This window comes from Acomys minous (assembly GCF_964271855.1).
Source record: "Acomys minous genome assembly, chromosome: 7".
NCBI lineage: Eukaryota > Metazoa > Chordata > Mammalia > Rodentia > Muridae > Acomys > Acomys minous.
In genome coordinates, this window is record NC_140488.1 from 79,820,648 (window position 1) to 79,838,922 (window position 18,275).

The following is an 18,275-nucleotide window of genomic DNA, read 5'->3' on the forward strand; positions in this document are numbered from 1 at the left end:
TCTCTTATCCCCTTTGACTCTAATACTCCTTTGTCCTACTCTTCCAAATGGTTCCCTGAACCCTGTTGGAGACATCTTGTTTAGGGCTGAGTGTTCTGAGGTGCCTTACTCTCTCTATACTTTTTTTAGCTGTAGGTCTTCATATTTATTCCCATCTGCTTCAGGAAGAAACTTTTCTGATGATGGTTGGGCAAGACACTGATCTGTGAGTATAGCAGAATGTTATTAGGAGTATTTTATTGCTATGTCTTTTTAATAGACTTTAGTAGAATTGGCTTTCCCTAGGTCCCTGGGCGATCTAGTCTCAGGTTCTTGGTCACTCAAGCAGTGTCAGGTATGGGTTCCTTCTCATGGAGTGAGCCTTAAGTAAAATAAAATATTGCTTGGTTACTTTGTGCCACCATTGCCCTAGCATATCTTTCAAGCAGAACACTGTGGGAGATTAAAGGGTTTGCTGTTAGGTTGGGTAGTATGCAGAGTAAAACTAGGATTAAAAAAAAAAAGAATGACCCAAGCAATGTCATAGGTGCATGGACACACAGGCTGTTTTCTTTTTCTTTTTTTTTTCCAAAAAATTTTTTTCTTTATTAATTTATTCTTGTTACATCTCAATGGTTATCCCATCCCTTGTATCCTCCCATTCTTCCCTTTCTCTCATTTTCCCCTTATTTCCCCCCCCCCCATGACTGTTCCTGAGGGGGACCTCCTCCCCCTGTATATGTTCATAGGGTATCCAGTCTCTTCTTGGTAACCTGCTGTCCTTCCTCTGAGTGCCACCAGGTCTCCCCCTCCAGGGGACATGGTCAAAGGTGAGGCACCAGAGTACGTGTGAAAGTAATATCCCACTCTCCACTCTACTGTGGAGAATGTTCTGTCCATTGGCTAGATCTGGGTAGGGGTTTAAGGTTTACCGCCTCTATTGTCCTTGGCTGGTGCCTTAGTTTGAGCGGGACCCCTGGGCCCAAATCTGCCTATCATAATGTTCTACTTGTAGGATTCTAGGACCCTCTGGATCCTTCTACTTTGCCATTCTCCCATGCTTCTCTCATCTAGAGTCCCACTAGAATGTCCTCCCCTCTGTCTCAGTTTCCTGGTAAGTGAAGGCTTTCATGGGACATGCCCCTTGGGCTAATATGCAGATATAAGTGAGTATATGCCATTTGAGTCTTTCTGCTTCTGGGTTAACTCACTCATTATGATCATTTCTAGCTCAATCCATTTATCCACAAATTTTGGGAATTCCTTGTTTTTAATAGCTGAATAGTATTCCATAGTGTATATTTACCACCGTTTCTTTATCCATTCTTCTATTGAGGGACACTTAGGCTGTTTCCATGTTCTGGCTATTATGAATAAGGCTGCTATGAACATGGCTGAGCAAATTTTCTTGCTGTGTGCTGGAGCATCTTCTGGGTATATTCCAAGGAGTGGAATATCTGGGTCTTGAGGAAGCCCTATTCCCATTTTTCTGAGATAGCACCAGATAGATTTCCAAAGTGGTTGTACTAGTTTGCATTCCCACCAGCAATGAAGGAGTGTTCCTCTCTCCCCACATCCTCGCCAGCATCACACAGGCTGTTTTCAAGGCAAAAGCAGTACTGATATTACCTTCTAGGAAAAGTGCATAAGTGGGTCTGGAAAAGGACAACAATGCATTGTGATTAACTTTCTATACTCTGATAAGCTATTTTAAACGTTCATTTGAAATACACCACCACTTTTTAAAATTTTTTTTTGAGACAAGGTTTCTCTTCTTAGCCCTGGCTGTCCTGGAATTCACTCAGACTCAGAGATCTGCCTGGCTCCTCCTTCAGAGTGCTGAGCCACCACGCCTCAGCTACACCACCACTTTAAAAAGACAAAGCACTATTCATCACCTAGTTCTGAGTAAAGATTTATTTTCCTCTTTCTGATAAGGAGATTAATGAAATTGATCATATTTCAGTTTTTGTCTTGGCTATCAGAGAACTCAGAACCAAATGTAAGCTTAACTACCACTATGATCTTGGTTAATTATTGTTATTTTTCCTTGATTCTTATTTTCTGTATTAGTTAATGGATCAAAGGAAAAATGAAAATGTGTCAATATCACATTAAGGAATGAAAACAAAGCACATTCTCTTTAATGAATTTGAGCAAGAGTGAGCTCAAATTTGAATTCTCCTCTTCTTTCCCTGTATCTTTTATCTGTAATTTGTGGTTACTGGCTGGCCTATAATCTGTTGTGTGTGTCTCTCTAATTTCTTTTGTCCATGTTTCTGTCTGTCTCTAACAAAGGGCTTCGCTCTGTATTTATAACAGTATAGAAAAAATGACACGAGAAAGGAATGAAAGTGTATTGATAGAAATCTTTAAGAGTTTTATAAAGGAGGAGTAGTAAACAAAATCCACAAATATGGTATCAACCTATAGCCACTTATTTTTTGCAACAATTATGGTTGTTATTTGTTGTATAAGGTTGCTTTTAATTTGCTTGCCTTTTTCAGCAAATGACACAACACACACACATACATCACTTTGTTTCAGGGGCATGTAAGACTATATAATTTAAGATTAAATCTATGCATTAACTTAGGTTGCAAAACTTGATTGCACTGGAAATTTAATGCAAGTAATGTTGGTTATTACGTTATTCTCTTAAAGTCAGGTTAAACTTAAACAGGCTGAGTAAACCATAAGAGAGCACATAAGCTGAGTACACAGGAAGAAAATGGGTTAAGTACATAGTCTTAGATAACTTCAATGGTTATTATTAACTTTTCTGTGACATTGATCAAAAGTTCAGTCTTTTGGGAAGTCAGGAGATATTTTCATAAAATGTATTACCACAGCTTCTGTTTATATTGTAACTCAATATGAAATTATTTTATTATTTACTATAATATTATATGTGTTATTATCATAAGTCACCACCATTAATTAATTTGTTGATAGATAAAACATGAAAGACTTGAGATGCATCTTCTTTGACACAGTACTTCTTCATTTTTATTTTCATTTTCTTCTAGTTACTTTATTATAAAATTTTATAATTTTATCACAATAAGTATAAATGATGTTCTAAATACTATTTTCAGTACTCTAAACACAAATTTTAGACAAATTATTAATTAGCTTTTTGTCGAACTAATGTAATTGATAAGTAAGAATTTCTCAAACACTACCAAAAAGAATTTTAGTTGGAATAATTTGATTATTCATCTTTATAAGTAAAGGGAGACTAGACTAGAAGTATATTTAAAGTTTTAAATTTATTATAATTTATTGAAATTACATCCCAATTGTTATCCCCTTGCTTATATCTTCCTGTTCCCAACCTCCTTCCCACTTCTGCCCTATTCACTTCCCCTAGACCTCTGAGAGAAGAGAACCTCCTCTACAACCACATGACCACAGCCTATCTGGTCTCAAACAGATAGCCTGCTTCCCCTTCCTCTGTATGCCTGCCAGCCCTCACCCATCACAGGAAAGTGATCAAATCACCTGCAACAGAGTTCATGTCAGAGCGCCCCCCCCCCTCAACCATGGAGAATGAGATTTCCATTGGCTAGATCTGAACAGGGGGTCTAGCTTTACTGCATGCATTGTCTTTGTTTGGTGTAACAGTTTGTGCAGGCCGACCAGGGTCCAGATCTTCCGGCCTTGAAGGCCTCTTTGTGGTGGCTCCTGAGCCTTTGGGTCCTTCCATTCCTCAATTCTTCCATACCACTCTTCGTGCTTCACCCAGAGTCTAGTAGGGAGGCCCAGAATCTGTCCTGATCCACTGTTCTCTCAGAGGACATCTGTGTTGGGCTAATATCCACTTATGAGTATATACCATGCATGTCTTTGTGGGTCTGTGTTATATTACTCAGGATGACCTTTTCTAGTTCCATCCATTTGCCTGAAAATGTCAAGATTTCCTTATTTTTAATAGCTGAGTAATATTACATTGTGTAAATGTAACACAGTTTCATTATCCATTCTTCAGCTGAGGGACGTCTAGGTTGTTTCCAGATTCTGGCTATTACGAATAAAGCTGCTATGAACATAGTTGAACAAACGTCCCTGTTGTACGGTGGAGCATCTTTTAGGTATATGTCCAGGAGTTGTACATCTGGGTCTTGCATAGCAATTTTCTCAATTTTCTGAGAAAGTTCCAGATTGATTTCCAAAGTGGTTGTTCAAGTTTGCACTCTCACCAACAATGGAGGAGTTGTTTCACTTTCTCCAAATCCTTGCGAGCATATGATGTCACTTGAGTTTTTAATCTTAGCCATTCTGATAGATGTAAGACGGAATCTTGGAGTCATTTTGATTTGCATTTCACTGCTGACTAAGGACAATGAGCATTTCTTTAAATGTTTCTTGATGGTTAGAGATTCCTCTGTTAAGAATTCTCTGTTTAGCTCTGTCTCTCATTTTTAAATTGGATTATTGTTGGTGTTTAATTTCTTGAGTTCTTTATATATTTTGTATATTAGCCCTCTGTCAGTTGTAGAGTTGGTGAAGATATTTTCCCAGTCTATAGGCTGTCATTTTGTTCTGTTGACAGTGTCCTTTGTCTTACAGAAGCTTTTCAGTTTCATGAGGTCCCATTTATTAATTGTTGATCTTAGAGCCTGAGCTGTTGGTGTTCTGTTCAGGAAATTGTCTCCTGTGCCAATGCTTTCAAGGTTCTTCCTCAATTTTCCTTCTAATTGATTTTAGTGCGTCTGGTTTTATGTTGATACTCTTAATCCACTTGGACTTTAGTTTTGTGCAGGGTGATAAATATGGATCTATTTGCATTTTCTACATGTAGACATCCAGTTCGACCAGCACAATTTGTTGAAAATGCAATCTTTTTTCCATCGTATGGATTTGGCTTCCTTGTCAAAAATCAAGTGTCTATAGGTATATGGGTTTATTTCTGGGTTTTTATTTCATTCATTTCCTGTGTTTTCCTGGGTGTAGTTAACCTCCACCTAGGGTTGGAGTTTTCCTTCTATTACGTTTTATAGGTCTGAATTTGTGGATAGGTACTGTTTAAATTTGTTTTTGTCGTGGACCATGTTGTTTTTTTCCATCTATGGCTACTGAAAGTTTTGCTGAGCATAGTAATTTGGACTGGCACCTGGCCCTTCTGCCTTTTATGGCCTCTGCTGAAAAGTCAAGTGTGATTCTGATAGGTTTGCCATTTTATGTTTCTTGGCTTTTTCCCTTGCTGCTTTTAATATTTTTTATTTTTTCTGTACATTTAGTGTTTTGATTATTATGTGGTGGAAGCATTTTCTTTTCTGGTCTACTCTATTTGTTCTTCTGTAGGCCTCTTGCATGTTTACAGGCATCCCTTTCTTTAAATTGGGGAAATTTTCTTTTTCATTTTGTTGAAAATATTTTCTGGGCCTTGGAACAGGGGAGCTTCTCTTTCCTCAATTCCTATTATTCTTGTGTTTTGTCTTTTAATGGTGTCCTTGATTTCTTGGATGTTTTTGTCAGGAATTTTTTGAATTTAACATTTTCCTTGATGGTTGCATCAAATTCTCCCATTATATCTTCTACACTTAAGATTCTTTACTCCATCTCTTATATTCTGTTCGTGATGCTTACCTCTGTAGTTCCTGTTTTCTTCTCTAAGTTCTTTCCTTCCAGGATTTCCTCAGTTTGTGCTTTTACTATTGTTTCCATTTTCATGTTCAGATTTTATTGATTTCCTTCACCTGATTGTTTGCATATTCCTGAATTTCTTCCAATGATTTATTCATTTCCTCTCTATATGCCTCTGACATGGCCTCTCTAAGGGCCTCAATCTGTTTGACTATATCTTCTTGTATTTCTTTATGGATTTTATTCATTTTCTCTATTATCGTCTTGATAAGGAAAGATATGAGGTCATTTTCTTGTGTTTCGGTTGTATTACAGTGTCCAGGGCTGATTTCGTTGAGATAACTGGGTTCTGGAGATGCTATATTACTTTGGCTTTTGTTGTTTGTGTTTTTACACTGGCCTTTAGTCTTCTGGATGTCTCTGGCATTATGTGGTAGTTTCTGGTGTCATTCACTGACCACTGACAGCTGCTTGTAGGTGAGTGGTGATAAGCTGAGACCCCTCACATGGAGAGCTTAGGGACCCCTTCTGTGGACCATCTGGGTGACCTGAGTCAGATATCCCTGTGTTCCACAGTATGGTGTCTCCTATTGGCAGGGACACTCCTACCTTTGTGTTTTGTGGTCCATACTTCAGTCTGAGACACAGAGGACAAGTGCTCTGCCCAGGCAGGAATGTGGCTGGTTACTGGAGACTTCTTGTCTTTTTAGACCCAGGGACTTCCTGTGGATTAGCTGGGTGACCTGAGCTCAGATCTACTTCTGTTTGACACTGTGGGTTCTCCTCCATGCTGGGAAACCCAGACACTAGTGTATAACCAGATCTTATGAATGCGTTTTCTCAATTAAGTCTCAATCCTCTTTGATGACTCTAACATGTGACAAGTAGACATAAAACTAGCAAATAGAGTGACCTATATTAATATAGTGTCAGTGACAATGAATGAAAAGTAGGCTGATATGAAGGGTACTTAGGAATGATAAAGAATAGAGCACAGTGATTGATTATATGTGGTTATGGATTTACAGGAGGAGAAGTTAAAGATGACTTTTGGGAATGATAGAAATGGTTTATCAAATGAGTTCTGTTCTCAGCACCCAGGTCACAAGAATCCTAGCCATTCATAACTACAACTCTAAGGAATTCAACACTCTCTTCTGAAGTTTGCAGGCACTGTGCTCATGTGTACATACACATATGCACATATACACATATATGTTTGGGTTGAACTAGAGCCACTATGTATTCAAATATTAATTGCTTTCTCACCAAGATCCTTATTGTCCTATGAGCAAATTCCCACATATCCAAAATGATGTTATGTAAACCTTACCTCCCAAATTATACCTGATTGGATAATGAAAGTTGTTGACAGCTTACATGAGCAGGAAGTGGAAGGCAGGACTTCCTGTGGGAGAAAGGAACTCTGGGGAAAAGAAAGGAAAGCCTTTTCATCAGAAGACAGAAGAGAGACAGACGTGACTACGGACCTGGAAGGTATAGCTATCCATGTGGCTGGATGGGGCTAGGTGGATGGGTTACATTAGATAAGCTATTTGAGAGTCTGACAAACTAAGGGCTAAGCTTTGAAATAGGAAAAGGTCTTGGAGTCTTTATTTTTATGGACGAAAAGCCACCAGGTTCATAACAACAAAATGGTGACTAACTTACGGCAATTAGAATTCATGCTTACAGCTTGAGACAGTCCAGGTGAAAGGCAGGAATAAGTCAGGCTACCAAGGTATGAGGTCTGGTTTCTTTAAAAAAAAAAAAAGAATGAAGACAGACCAAAGCCTCAGGCATACTGGAGAGCTAGACCTGAAGCTGTGGGTAGAATAGAAATCACTATATCAGAAAGTGCTTGGATCTTGTATAGTTTCATTTCAGTTGTTCTTGTCAAGGAGCTACTTATAATATATACAGTAATGATCACAGTTTTTTATGCCCTCTCTAAGCCTGGTCAAAATAAAGCAAATTTAGGTAAGGAGAGAACTGAAAGGTGGAATACTAAATTACAAGCAGTAAGTAAGAATAAAGAAAGGAAAAGGTCTCTTCCCAAGGCAAGAGAAAAGGAAACTGATAGCAACTGGAACTCAGAGCTCTCTGGCTATGAGACATTTGTCAGCTCTTTCTTTGCTTGATTTTTTGAATGTTTTTGTTTTCCCGTAAGAGCAGGAAATAGAAAGGACATTTTTATTGTTTGGCATTAATAAAACATAGGGAAATTTTAAAGATTTTAAGTAAATTCAAAATGTCATTACAATTCAAATTTGTTATTTTTTAAATTATATAGGTACAATGATTTGGTATTGAGGTGAAATAGTTGAGCAGGGTGGTAATGACACACACCTTTAGTCCCAGCACACAGGAGACAGGGACAGGCAGATCTCTGTGAATTCTAAACCAGCCTGGTCTATACAATGAAGTTAGAGCAGGGCCCCCTACTGGTAAGATAAATGACAGTAAAAGATACAAAATGACACATTTTCCCTTAAGATTACTATGTAAGTATTTGCTTAGTAATAAATAACAATGTCTTTACTGATGTAAAAGACAAATATATCAATCTTAAGTAGGGGAAAGGGAAAAGGGGTAACACACTTCTCTGAGCAGACAGCCAGTCTCCTTGGGATATGGCGCTCCCACTGTACAACTGATGGCAACCCAGCCTAGTGAGATAGAACCAAGATCCAAACCTCTAAACAGGTACAATGTACTGAAAATGTGCTTGAGTAATAAGACGGAAAGAGTTTAAATAAAGTTGAATACATGGAAGCATATTAAATTAAAAGAGAAAAATGGAAGGATAAATATATCCAATTAAAAATTAATTAAATACATGCCTTTTATTCCGATACATGGTAGACAAAGACAAAAACAGATATGTTCCTTGTGAGTTTGAGGTCAGCCTAATCTATAGAACAAATTAAAGACAGACTGGGCTACACAGAGTAAGTCTGTCTCAATAAGGACAGAGGAATGCAATAGTTTTTGGACATTGTAGCATGGAAAGTGTTCCAGACATAACTTACAATCTTACAGGTCAAATAATTATAGGCAGATAGATACTGATTATGCACTATGTGAATGTGTACAATTAGATAGATTGTCCCTCTTTAGTAATATATATATATTTAATTATCACATATTTTAAAAAAAATATATATATATATATGTATATATATATATGTATATATATAAATACATATATATATATGATAACCTCAGGACAGAAGAAAGGAAATATATTGCATTGGGAAGGAGATTCTATATTCATTCCATCAGGAAAAGAAAAGCTATGTCTTCCATCCAATCTATTGGAAATTAGATTTTATAATGGGAAACCACCTGAAAATCTTGGCTGAAGATAGGATAAAGAGGGAAATAAAAAAGACCAAACAGGCTGATGCTTCTATGTGGAACAACTTTGAACCTGACTGGGACCTATAAATGTCTCCAGCCAGAACTTCAACTATGCCTGACCAATAAATCTTTGGCTTCAAAGTCCTCAAGACTCATAATGCCATCCTTTCCAAAGGCATAGATAAGTATTATATATTACAGTTTATTTATATAGTACAAACTAACTTACAGAGAATGGCAGATGTCTTTCTCTTGCTCAGAGAGCAGAAATTGATCTTTAATTGATTTGTGCTCATTGTACATTCTCTACATATGTAATTGTAGAGCTATATATTACTTGTGAGAATTTATATATTTTCAGAACAAAAAGACCAAACACTCACCCCCCCCAAAGCATCCTACACCACCTATCATCATGAAACAACCTTGAGAAAAACAATGTCTCATTCCCTTAAGCTGGGGTTGGTATGTTTTGGTTATTCTACTGGGCTATAGATGTTTGTTGTCATTTAAGGCAGTTTATTAAACGGTCTTGATCAGGGAAAAAAACAAGGTTTAGGAACTTAGACTCATGGATTTCTCTCTTTTCTTTTCTTTTCTCTATCCTTTTCTTCTCAGGTAAGGGGAAGGGAGTTTAGAAGAAGAGGGGGGTATAGGAATAATAGGATATAAAGGTAGATTATCAAATCTACTCTTCTACTTAGAACTATTTTTATTCACAAATAAGGTTAATTTTGCTTACATTAATATAGATTATTGTATATTGATACAGGTCTAAGGCTTCCAGTGGTATAAATTTTGTGTATAGATAAAAATTAAGGTTATTTTCGTTACAATATAATGTTTCAACTTTTGTATAAGGTATTGTATATGAAACTCTTTTTAAATGCAATGTTTACATCCAATCCTTTTAACAGCTACTATCACAATCTATATAGGATAATTAAATAGTGCAAGCTAATGGTTAGTCTATCATACTCATGGTCAAGTAAGATACTAGTTTAGTTTATCACAAAAATGATCTGACTGCAGACAAAATGCTGTCCAAAATGTAGACACAGGCTGAGTTGACTGCCTAGCTCTGTTAAGATAGGATAAGTAAGTCTGTCACATTTCTTGCTTCACAAAAATGTCTGTCAGAAGATGAATGATGCTCCAACATTATAGAAAAAACTGGGACTATCTAGGCAGTCAGTATCTCAGTCATTACTAATTATTGGAAAGTACTTGCCTGCACTTCCTGCGTAGTCAGGTAATTTTATTCCTTCTTGTCTCTGATGGAGTTGAAGACCAGATAGTTATAGTCTTACAATGAGGCTTAAGTTGTTTAGGGTTTAAAGATGTTTTAGGTATAAGAAGGTTTTTTTTTGGTTTGGTAATGCAAATAAGGATAGAAAATGATTTAGATACAAACTCTGAATTCACCAAGATTGGATACATAATAGAATATTTTTCCTAAATTGACCAATGCATTGGACTGAACATCAGAATTTATAATATACCGTATAGTTTTCATAATTGTTTCATATTTATTGTTGTACTAATTATTATTAAAAGAAAAAGAGCCTTTTATTAGACAAAAGGGAAAAAAGTTGCTCTACAGCTACTATGTATGAAAATGTTAATTGCTTTCCCCCCAAGATCCTCACTGTCCTATGAGCATATTGTCACATATCCAATATAATGTAGTATAAATCTTACCTCCCAAATTATCCCTGATTAGGTAATAAATGTTGCTGATAGCCTATAGCTGGGCAGGAAGTAGAAGGCAGGACTTCCTTGAAGGGAGAAAGGAACTCTGGGAAGAAGAGAGAGAAAAAACCTTCTCACCAGGAGACAGAAGAGGGACAGATATGACTTTAGGCCTGGAAGGTATCTCTAGCCACATGGGCAAATAAGGCTAGGTGGATGTGTTAATTTATGTGAGCTAGTTGAGAGTCTGCCCAGCTAAGGCCTAAGCTTCGAAATATTAAAAGGTATTGATGTCTTTATTTTTATGGCTTAAAGGACCACCAGGGTCCTATAAAACATATAAACATATTTAAAATATTAAACGTCTTGGAAAAATAAAGGTGATTTGTAGAAACTGTTAAGAATTGAACTTAGGGGCTGGAGAGATGGCACAGAGGTTAAGAGCACTGGCTTTTCTTCCAGAGGCCCTGAGTTCAATTCCCAGGAACCACATAGTGGCTCACAACCATCTATAATGAGATCTGGTGCCTTCTTCTGGCTGGCAGGCATACATGCAGGCAAAACACTGTATATATAATAAATAAATAAATAAATAAACCTTAAAAAAAAGAATTGAACTTAGGGCTTTGTACATGCTAGGCAAGGGTGCTATCAATGAGCTGTATTCATAGCCCTCTTATGATATTTTTAATTAAGAGACAATGTTTTGCTAAGTTTCCCAGGCTGGTGTTGAACACACTCGTAGTCCAGGAAGCCCTTGTACTTGTGATCTTTCTTCATCAGCCTCCTAACTAGTTGATTACGGGCATGCACTACTAGGTCTGAGTCCAATAAGACTTCTGTTTCTTGTTAGAAATCTTTAATAAGCCAAAGGTTAAATTCCAGTGCTAAATGTATGATACCATCCTATGACTTGTTAGTCAGGTAGACCACAGGGATCCCCCAAACAACATAGGCTATTGCTATTGTTCTTGGTTGCCTATAAGAAGGACATGGTAAGACCTCATTACAGAAGATACCACATCCTTTGTTTGTAAGACATTGGGAAATTAAACAAGAATTTAGCTGGGCTTCTTCCTTTTTGGCTAGCTTTCTTAGTGCCTGAAGGAGATACAGAAGCCACTGGGGGAAATACTCCATCAACATTCCTAATAAACAGTGGATAATGCATGCTATAATACTGACAAAGGTGAAATGAACCTACTCATGCAATAGCAGCATGACCATTATGGGGAAAACCAACTGCTTTTACATTGCCCCCCCATGAGAGGGAATGCATGACTTATATTATACAACTGGTCAAATGCCCTATTATTAGAGAGGTCACAAGCCCTATGGTGGAACCTAGTACTGCTTATCTAACAAATTGACAGGTCATAAAACTGCCTTATAAATATGCATAATATACTCATAAATCGGTGTTGCTTTTGGTTCCATTAGAGAAACTTCTTCTTTTACAGCTGGCAGCAGTTAATGCAGAGACTCATAACTGATTAAAGTTCTTGTAGTAAGTAACTGATGAGCACTTATTCCTAAACAATATCATCCCTGAAAGGCTTAGGACACATAGAAAAGATGATGGAAAGAATGTAAAACTGGAGGATAAGAAGGAGTGTTGTGAAAAGATGTCCTCTATAAATGACATGACCATTCCATTTATGAACTAACAGCAGTTGCGACTATGTGCACAAGTTCTGTACCAAATGCAACCCTCTTCCTTATTCCAGCATGGATGGGGTAGGGGCTCATGAGGCCCTATCCCCTAGCATAGGAACAATTGACAGTTGCTATCTGTTGGGGTTGGGAAGGTCAATTTTTCAATGCTATAGCTACTGGTAATGCATTCTATTCTCATGTTCATTCAAGCAGCCCAATTAAACTCAATGGGTCACAAAAAAAGAAAGAAATGAAAGTCAAAGGGACATGCATTGAGAAGAAGGAGTGGGAGGGAGATAAGAGAGGATGAGAGGATGAATATGATCAAATTCATTATGTATGCATGGAACTGTCAAAGAATAAACAAAAATAATAACAATAGCTCCAAAGAAAACTTCAAGCAGAGGAAAACCTCTTCGAGTTGCATGTATTCATGTTTATTTTTTGTAGAGTTATCCAAAAAAGCATATTTGACAGATTAATAAATCTTAAAATCCTGAATACCAGCTCTGAGCTGTCACTGAGCCTGGATTAGTCACTGCACCACCACAAACCTCTGCTTTTTTACTTAAAATATGGAAACATTAGTATCATTAGAATGTTTTATATTTTACAAATGGCTTTTGATTTCATTCAGTCAATAAATATTGAGTGATACATAAAGTGATATAAGGTATATTAGCCCATTAACTAACTAATATGACGACTTATCATGTTAGCCTATTGCAGGATATTTGACCACACTGCAAACCCTGAGATTGTATTGTTTACTGAGGAAAAAATTCCCTGTTTCTAGTTGTGGTGTGGCTCAGCCCTAGCATACACCTTTAATCCCACAGCTTTTTGCTTGCATATTCTAAACAGGATTAAATAAAGTTAACCCTAGGTCAAGAGACAAAGCAAGCAACCAGTTGACAGGGAGTGAACATAGGAGAAAAACATAGTAAGAGGAAGTCAGGCGGATGCATAGAGTGATGAACAGAAAGTAGAGACACTCAGTTTTGAGGGCTTTTTGAGACTGTGTAGAAAGGAGGCTTTTTTTTTCCTTTTAGGACCCTGGCTGAGGAGAAACTTCAGCTGGGTGCTTTCTCTGCCTCCCTGAGCTAGTAGGTTTTCACCCCAGCATCTGTCTTCCAGTCTTTATTGGCATAGTTGAACATTTGGGATTTTGTTAAAAATAGCAAGTACCTCTCCTTACATTTTTTATTTGTTTGTTTGTTTGTTTTGGTTAACCCTCCCTGACTCCTTTGTGGATTCAATCCTCCCATCCCCATTCCTACTTAAATCTTTCCACACACTCCCACCTCAGAATTCTACTTTTTACTTTTATATCACACGTACACTATTATCCCCTCTCCTTAACCCCTCTCTGTTATCGCATGATCACTTCCCAGCTTCCTAGCCTGTACATAAGTTCTTAAGTTGTCTTGCTTTTTTGAGACAGAGTCTCACTATATAGCTCAGTCTGATTTCAAAGTTGTGGCAATCCTGCCTCAAATTTCCAAGTGAGGGGATAATCTATGGATTATCATGGTCAAGGAATTAGCAAAGACTAAGAATGCTCTGGTAAAACCCAAAGGCAGTTTTTCTACTCAACTCCAAAACTCTTAATTTTATATACCATTCACATGGCACAGGACTTATCCTATACAGAGGCACATGAGAGCAGTTCTCAACCAATGGGTCAAGACCCCTTGGGAGTGTGTGCCGAACAACCCTTTCATAAGGGGTCACATTTCAGATATCCTATAGATCAGCTATTTACATTACAGCTCATAACAATAAGAAAATTACAGTTTTGAAGTAGCGAGAAAAATAATTTTTTGCTTGGGGTTCACCACAACATGAGGAACTAATTAAAAAGTTGCAGCATTAGGATGGTTGAGAACCACTGGCCTAAAGGAACTATTGCTTTACAAGCTGCACCATTCCCTCTATCCCCAAAGACACATACATGTCTTCAAATCAGGTCTAGGGTCTTCTTTATTCCTCAAAAGTAAGCTAGTTTAGCAGGTGAAACATAAATCTGAATCCAAATTGGAGGTCCAACATCAGGTCATTTTATTTACCTAGCGGCGAGCTTTTTGTTTAAGAATGGCCTCTCTTGTGTAGCCTGCTATTTCAAAAGCTTTGAGATTGAGAGGTCCTCCTTCTGTCCCCTTCTTTCCCATCACCACAAGGTACACAGACTCCAACTGAACTACAGTAATTGCCTGGCTACCTCGAGGTTGGCCTTTGGTACGCAGGTCCATGCTCTTGTTGCCCTCAGTGAACAAGTCATCACGGATCAACAGGCATTTGATTCCAGCAAGGGTGATACCCCGAAGAAACAGCTTTTCTCTCTCCTCTCTTGCTAGCAATGTCTGAATTTCTTCCTGGGTCATCTGAGTAAAGTTGCCTTCAGGAGAACAAGCTAATAACCAGGGTGGACAATTGGTGATAACCGCTGCATCGCTGCATATCTCACTTTCTAGAGACAAATTGATGCAGCCTTGCCAGATGTCTTGGCTGGTGTCTCCTATGTAATGCATAGGTGAAGGATGATGTCTCTGAAAGGCTAATGTAGAATTCCTAGAGGATTGATCTTCATAGAAAGTTTGTTGATAGTTGGCTCAAGAAGTCTGATCAGCTAAGACTTGAGGCTTCTCTGGGTAGTAAGTTAGCGGAGGTCTTGAACAAAGTTGAGCCTCAAGCCATCTGCTGCTAGTTTTAAAGCAGGAGTGACATCACTATGGCTTTATGACTGGTATAATAGTCATCATTCATTTCATCATCAGAAGCCTCTGGCAGTAACATTCCTGGGCTGTCTCCTATGGTCGGGTCAGTAAGATGAGAGAATGAGGTAAAACTACTTACTCCTCCAATTACAATGGCAAGAATGTCAGCTTCCAATAGGTAAGTAGAACATAAACATGTAAAAACTGATTTGTAAGCTTAAGTGTAAAGCAAGGCAGGTGAAACTTACTCTAATAAGTAGTGTTTAACATGTGGTCTTATCTTTCAGAGAACTGAGCACTACATGGAAAGTAAAAGAGTTTATATGCTTACCAGTTCACATCTTCTCATGGGACAACATTATCACCCTTTTACCTGTTTGGTGTTTTTATAATCTCTAGTTTGCCCTCTAATCTACACTAACTTTAACTTTAGAATGATTTACTTTTATCACTTGTTCAGCTAGTATCGAACATTCGCTATGTGCCAAGTACTTCCCTAAGTAACTGATAGTGAATTAAATAGACAAACTTCAGGAGTAATGTAACTGACTTTACATTAGAGATAGAAAATATCACTTACTGAAAAAAATTTTATGAACCTAAGATTTTCTTTCAAGTTTTTTCATTCATTCCATGGATTTCCTCACTCTTGTGAGGGTCCCTTTCTGAGTTTTGACTCTGCTATATTGGTAAGACATTCTGCTCCAATATCTTAAGGAGAATCACTATAAGAAACCACTAATACAGATGCTGTAAAAAAATCTGTGGTAGTTCTCAAAATTCATTTATTGATTCAATATCCCAGACTTTGGAGATATTCTGTCTTCATGAACATGGCTTAACAGAAAGAACAATAATTAATGGAAAATAGATATATTTCTATTTTATAAAATGGCATTGATGACTGACAAAAAAGGAAGTAGAGAATGTCAGGGCAGCAGTAGTAGCTTTATTTTATATAAGGTACTTAGATAAGGATTCTCTGATACGGTGACATTTGGTCAGAGATCTGGCAGAGATAAAGGAATAAATATGTACATTTCAAAGGGAAGAAAATATACTAGTCAGGAAAAAATAGCAAATGTAAAGGTCTTAGGAGAAATGGCAAGGAATCAAATATGACTTGAGCAAAGAAAGAGAGAAAAGAGTGCTGGGGAGGTAGGTACTACATTAAACTTTTTGTATCTTCATAGATTGGAATTAAGCATTTAGCTTGTATTTAGAGATGGGAAGCCATTGTTAGGTTTTTTTTTTTCTCCTTTATTAATTTATTCTTGTTACATCTCAATGGTTATCCCATCCCTTGTATCCTCCCATTCTTCCTTCCCTCCCATTTTCCCCTTATTCCCCTCCCCTATGACTGTTCCTGAGGGGGATTACCTCCCCCTGTATATGTTCATAGGGTATCAAGTCTCTTCTTGGTAACCTGCTGTCCTTCCTCTGAGTGCCACCAGGTCTCCCCCTCCAGGGGACATGGTCAAAGGTGAGGCACCAGAGTACGTGTGAGAGTCATATCCCACTCTCCACTCTACTGTGGAGAGTGTTCTGTTAGGTTTTATTCAAAAATACTAATACCATTTTAGACTACAGACACTAAATGATCCTGTGTAGAGAAGAGATTCTACAGGAACTAGGCCCAAAACATAGAGATCAGCTAACATGTTGTGGCAATATTCCAGTTAAAATGTCCTGAGACCTAGGCCAGGATACAAGTTGAGAATGATTAGATTTGGAGCCCATTGCAAAGGAAGTGTTTGTTTAAATAACTGTCATGTATTAAACAAGAGAATAATAACCACCGAAGATTTGGGTCTGAACAATTGTGTTATAGTTTAAATATGTGTGTTCCTTCTGAAACTATGCTGAACCTTAATCTACAATTCAAAAATATTAAAAATTATTTGTCATAGTGCAGGCTTATGATGACAGTACTTGGGAGTTACTTGGGAGTCGAAGGCAGGAAAATAGAGCGATTCAGACCCAAACAGCCTACATAGTTTGACCTTGAGTAAAACAAACAATAACATCAACAACAAAGCTATTGAGAAACAAAGCCATTAAGAAGTAAATCAGCCAGGGACTCCACTCTTGTATGGATTATTGCCTACAAAAAAAGCTAATGGAAGTAATTAGGCCCCCTTTCTTTCTATCCCCTATTCTACATGAGTACAAAACAATAAAGATGACCTAATGTACACCAGACCCTGTCTCAAAAAAAATAGACAAAACAATTGAGATGTAATATGAATAAATTAATAAAATATATAAAAATATAGACAAAACAGAAAACAAGCAAAAATATCAGAAAGGGGATCTGGAGCAATAGCTCAGCTGATAAAGTGCTTGTAAAGTAAGCTTGAGGACCGCTTTGATCCTTATACAAAGAAGCCAGAGGGGGTTCTGTTCAATTGTTATTTCAGTTCAGAGCAGACAGAAACAAACTCATCCCTGGTGCATTCCAGGCCCTGCCTAAAACATAACGTGGATCACATCTGAGGTTATCTTTTGACCCTCCCACATTTATAGCCATTCACACATGAACACACACACACACACACACACACACACGCACACACACACACAAACACGCATCTTGAAAACAGAGAAACAAGCCTTCACACACTCTTTTTTTAAGTTATTTGTTATTATGTATGCAGTGCTTTGCCTGCATGCACACCCGCAGGCCAGAAGAGGCCATCAGATCACATTATATATGGTTGTGAGCCACCATGTATTTGCTGGGAATTGAACTCAGGACTTCTGGAAGAACAGACAGTGCTCTTAACCTCTCAGCCATCTCTCCAGCCCCAACACACTCTTTTCATTATCTCAAAAAAAAAAAAAACTCCAAGGTGATGTTTTCACTGAGAAGCTAGAAATGTTTTGGTAGAAAAAAGTTAAATTTGAGGAACAACAGATGGCACAGGTAGGAGAATGAAGAATTCAAAAGGGGGGTGTGAATGGAAACCCATGTTTGGTGTAAGCTGCCCTGTCTTTAACGAGGCACCAAGAATACATTAATTCAGCTCTTAGTTTGCATTCACCGGATTTGAGATATTAAAGTATAAGAGTTGAACTTGTGGAAGAGCTGGGCAGCTGAAGGGACCTGTTGAGGATGGGCACAGTGAGTTTACTTGATAACAAAAGCCAAGGGGAGAAAAAATGTTGAATGAGAATGTCACTCAACAGTGGCAAATGTTGCAAAACAAAAGAAGGACTGAAAGGAAAGTGTATTAAACAACTAGAACTGAATGGATAGAAAAGACCACATGAAGAAAA

General features: G+C 37.7%; 2 protein-coding genes across 3 annotated transcripts in view; one reads left to right on the forward strand and one right to left on the reverse strand.

The window, feature by feature from the left end:
- Window positions 1-18,275, reverse strand: part of ZC3H12B (zinc finger CCCH-type containing 12B) — a 372,224-nt gene that overhangs the window by 284,317 nt on the left and 69,632 nt on the right. The gene's annotated exons all lie outside the window — the stretch shown is intronic.
- The window catches only part of ASB12 (ankyrin repeat and SOCS box containing 12), a 60,037-nt gene continuing 56,851 nt past the window's right edge, over window positions 15,090-18,275 (forward strand). For both annotated transcript variants that reach the window (XM_084789897.1, XM_084789895.1), the window contains exon 1: window positions 15,090-15,174. The gene's annotated coding sequence lies outside the window, so the exon portion shown is untranslated. The remainder of the gene's footprint in view (window positions 15,175-18,275) is intronic.